Raw genomic sequence first — 5,832 nt, forward strand, 5'->3', positions numbered from 1 at the left:
CAACGAGTCACAAGGGCTAATGAACAAGGACAAATTGTTCACACAACGAGCCACATAGACTAATGAACAAGTACGAGTCACAAGGACTAATGAACAAGGACAAATGGTTTACCCAATGAGTCACAACGACTAATGAACAAGTATAATTGTTTTTACACAATGAGTCACTAGGACTAATGAACAAGGACAAATGGTTCACACAACGAGTCACATTTACTAATAAACAAGGACAAATGGTTCACACAACGAGTCACAAGGATTAAAGAACAAGGAAAAATGGTTCACACAACGAGTCACATTTACTAATAAAAAAGGACAAATGGTTCACACAACGAGTCACAAGGGCTAATGAACAAGGACAAATGGTTCACACAACGAGTGACATAGACTAATGAACAAGTACAATTGTTTAACACAACGAGTCACAAGGACTAATGAACAAGAACAAATGGTTCACACAAAGAGTCACATAGACTAATCAACAAGTACAATTGTTTAACACAACGAGTCACATGGACTAATGAACAAGAACAAATGGTTCACCCAATGAGTGACATGGACTAATGAACAAGTACAATTGTTTAATGCAATGAGTCACAAGGACTAATGAACAAGGACATATGGTTCACACAACGAGTCACATGGACTAATGAACAATTACAATTGTTTAACACAACGAGTCACAAGGACTAATGAACAAGGACAAATGGTTCACACAACGAGTCACATTTACTAATAAACAAGGACATATTGTTCACACAACAAGTCACAAGGGCTAATCAACAAGGACAAATGGTTCACACAACGAGTGACATTGACTTATGAACAAGTACAATTATTTTAACACAACGAGTCACAAGGGCTAATGAACAAGGACAAATGGTTTACACAATGAGTCACAAGGACTAATGAACAAGGACAAATGGTTTACACAATGAGTCACAAGGACTAATGAACAAGTACAATTGTTTTTACACAATAAGTCACTAGGACTAATGAACAAGGACAAATGGTTCACACAACGAGTCACATTTACTAATAAACAAGGACAAATGGTTCACACAACAAGCCACATAGATTAATGAACTAGTACAATTGTTTTAACACAACGAGTCACAATGACTAATGAACAAGGACAAATGGTTCACACAACGAGTCACATGGACTAATGAACAAGTACAATTGTTTAACACAAGGAGTCACAAGGACTAATGAACAAGAACAAATGGTTCACCCAACTAGTCACATGGACTAATGAGCAAGTACAATTGTTTAATGCAACGAGTCACAAGGACTTATGAACAAGGACAAATGGTTCACACAACGAGTCACATGGACTAATGAACAATTACAATTGTTTAACACAACGAGTCACAAGGACTAATGAACAAGGACAAAAGGTTCACTCAATGAGTCACATAGACTAATGAACAAGTACAATTGTTTTAACCCAGCAAGTCACAAGGACTAATGAACAAGGATAAAAGATTCACACAACGAGTCACATTTACTAATAAACAATGGCAAATGGTTCAAACAACGAGTCACAAGGGCTAATGAATAAGGACAAATCGACACCACGAGTCACATGAACTAATGAACAAGTACAATTGTTTAACACAACGAGTCACAAGTACTACTGAACAAGGACAAATGGTTCATATAACGAGTCACATTTACTAATAATAAACAAGGACAAATGGTTCACACAACGAGTCACAAGGACTAAAGAACAAGGATAAATGGTTCACACAACGAGTCACATTTACTAATAAACAAGGACAAATGGTTCACACAACGAGTCACAAGGGCTAATGAACAAGGACAAATGGTTCACACCACGAGTCACATGGACTAATGAACAAGTACAATTGTTTAACACAACGAGTCACAAGGACTAATGAACAAGGACAAATGGTTCACACAACGAGCCACATTTACTAATAAACATGGACAAATGTTTCACACAACGAGTCGCAATGGCTAATGAACAAGGACAAATGGTTCACACAACGAGTCACAAGGACTAATGAAAAAGTACAATTGTTTTAACACAACGAGTCACAAGGACTAATGAACAAGGACAAATGGTTTACACAACGAGTCACAAGGACTAATGAACAAGGACAAATGGTTCACTCAACGAGTAACATGGACTAATGAACAAGTACAATTGTTTAACACAACGAGTCGGAAGTACTAATGAATAAGGACAAATGGTTCACACAACGAGTCACATGGACTAATGAACAAGTACAATTGTTTAACACAACGAGTTACAAGGACTAATGAACAAGGACAAATGGTTCACACAACGAGTCACATGGACTAATGAATAATTACAATTGTTTAACACAACGAGTCACAAGGACAAATGAACAAGGAAAAATGGTTCACACATCGAGTCACATTTACTAATAAAAAAGGACAAATGAGTTATACAACGAGTCACAAGGGCTAATGAACAAGGACAAATTGTTCACACAACGAGCCACATAGACTAATGAACAAGTACGAGTCACAAGGACTAATGAACAAGGACAAATGGTTTACCCAATGAGTCACAAGGACTAATGAACAAGTATAATTGTTTTTACACAATGAGTCACTAGGACTAATGAACAAGGACAAATGGTTCACACAACGAGTCACATTTACTAATAAACAAGGACAAATGGTTCACACAACGAGTCACAAGGATTAAAGAACAAGGAAAAATGGTTCACACAACGAGTCACATTTACTAATAAAAAAGGACAAATGGTTCACACAACGAGTCACAAGGGCTAATGAACAAGGACAAATGGTTCACACAACGAGTGACATAGACTAATGAACAAGTACAATTGTTTAACACAACGAGTCACAAGGACTAATGAACAAGAACAAATGGTTCACACAAAGAGTCACATAGACTAATCAACAAGTACAATTGTTTAACACAACGAGTCACATGGACTAATGAACAAGAACAAATGGTTCACCCAATGAGTGACATGGACTAATGAACAAGTACAATTGTTTAATGCAATGAGTCACAAGGACTAATGAACAAGGACATATGGTTCACACAACGAGTCACATGGACTAATGAACAATTACAATTGTTTAACACAACGAGTCACAAGGACTAATGAACAAGGACAAATGGTTCACACAACGAGTCACATTTACTAATAAACAAGGACATATTGTTCACACAACAAGTCACAAGGGCTAATCAACAAGGACAAATGGTTCACACAACGAGTGACATTGACTTATGAACAAGTACAATTATTTTAACACAACGAGTCACAAGGGCTAATGAACAAGGACAAATGGTTTACACAACGAGTCACATGGACTAATGAACTACAATTGTTTAACACAACGAGTCGGAAGGACTAATGAACAAGGACAAATGGTTCACACAACAAGCCACATAGATTAATGAACTAGTACAATTGTTTTAACACAACGAGTCACAAGGACAAATGAACAAGGAAAAATGGTTCACACAACGAGTCACATTTACTAATAAAAAAGGACAAATGGTTCACACAACGAGTCACAAGGGCTAATGAACATGGACAAATGGTTCACACAACGAGTGACATAGACTAATGAACAAGTACAATTGTTTAACACAACGAGTCACAAGGACTAATGAACAAGAACAAATGGTTCACACAAAGAGTCACATAGACTAATCAACAAGTACAATTGTTTAACACAACGAGTCACATGGACTAATGAACAAGAACAAATGGTTCACCCAATGAGTGACATGGACTAATGAACAAGTACAATTGTTTAATGCAATGAGTCACAAGGACTAATGAACAAGGACATATGGTTCACACAACGAGTCACATGGACTAATGAACAATTACAATTGTTTAACACAACGAGTCACAAGGACTAATGAACAAGGACAAATGGTTCACACAACGAGTCACATTTACTAATAAACAAGGACATATTGTTCACACAACAAGTCACAAGGGCTAATCAACAAGGACAAATGGTTCACACAACGAGTGACATTGACTTATGAACAAGTACAATTATTTTAACACAACGAGTCACAAGGGCTAATGAACAAGGACAAATGGTTTACACAACGAGTCACATGGACTAATGAACTACAATTGTTTAACACAACGAGTCGGAAGGACTAATGAACAAGGACAAATGGTTCACACAACAAGCCACATAGATTAATGAACTAGTACAATTGTTTTAACACAACGAGTCACAATGACTAATGAACAAGGACAAATGGTTCACACAACGAGTCACATAGACTAATGAACAAGTACAATTGTTTAACACAAGGAGTCACAAGGACTAATGAACAAGAACAAATGGTTCACCCAACTAGTCACATGGACTAATGAGCAAGTACAATTGTTTAACGCAACGAGTCACAAGGACTTATGAACAAGGACAAATGGTTCACACAACGAGTCACATGGACTAATGAACAATTACAATTGTTTAACACAACGAGTCACAAGGACTAATGAACAAGGACAAATGGTTCACTCAATGAGTCACATAGACTAATGAACAAGGATAAAAGATTCACACAACGAGTCACATTTACTAATAAACAATGGCAAATGGTTCAAACAACGAGTCACAAGGGCTAATGAATAAGGACAAATGCTGACACCACGAGTCACATGAACTAATGAACAAGTACAATTGTTTAACACAACGAGTCACAAGTACTACTGAACAAGGACAAATGGTTCATATAACGAGTCACATTTACTAATAATAAACAAGGACAAATGGTTCACACAACGAGTCACAAGGACTAATGAACAAGGACAAATGGCTCACACCACGAGTCACATGGACTAATGAACAAGTACAATTGTTTAACACAACGAGTCACAAGGACTAATGAACAAGGACAAATGGTTCACACAACGAGCCACATTTACTAATAAACATGGACAAATGTTTCACACAACGAGTCGCAATGGCTAATGAACAAGGACAAATGGTTCACACAACGAGTCACAAGGACTAATGAAAAAGTACAATTGTTTTAACACAACGAGTCACAAGGACTAATGAACAAGGACAAATGGTTTACACAACGAGTCACAAGGACTAATGAACAAGGACAAATGGTTCACTCAACGAGTAACATGGACTAATGAACAAGTACAATTGTTTAACACAACGAGTCGGAAGTACTAATGAATAAAGACAAATGGTTCACACAACGAGTCACATGGACTAATGAACAAGTACAATTGTTTAACACAACGAGTTACAAGGACTAATGAACAAGGACAAATGGTTCACACAACGAGTCACATGGACTAATGAATAATTACAATTGTTTAACACAACGAGTCACAAGGACAAATGAACAAGGAGAAATGGTTCACACAACGAGTCACATTTACTAATAAAAAAGGACAAATGAGTTATACAACGAGTCACAAGGGCTAATGAACAAGGACAAATTGTTCACACAACGAGCCACATAGACTAATGAACAAGTACGAGTCACAAGGACTAATGAACAAGGACAAATGGTTTACACAATGAGTCACAAGGACTAATGAACAAGTACAATTGTTTTTACACAATGAGTCACTAGGACTAATGAACAAGGACAAATGGTTCACACAACGAGTCACATTTACTAATAAACAAGGACAAATGGTTCACACAACGAGTCACAAGGATTAAAGAACAAGGAAAAATGGTTCACACAACGAGTCACATTTACTAATAAAAAAGGACAAATGGTTCACACAACGAGTCACAAGGGCTAATGAACAAGGACAAATGGTTCACACAACGAGTGACATAGACTAATGA

This window comes from Silene latifolia, chromosome 9 (genome assembly GCF_048544455.1).
Source record: "Silene latifolia isolate original U9 population chromosome 9, ASM4854445v1, whole genome shotgun sequence".
In the NCBI taxonomy this organism is placed as follows: Eukaryota; Viridiplantae; Streptophyta; class Magnoliopsida; order Caryophyllales; family Caryophyllaceae; genus Silene; species Silene latifolia.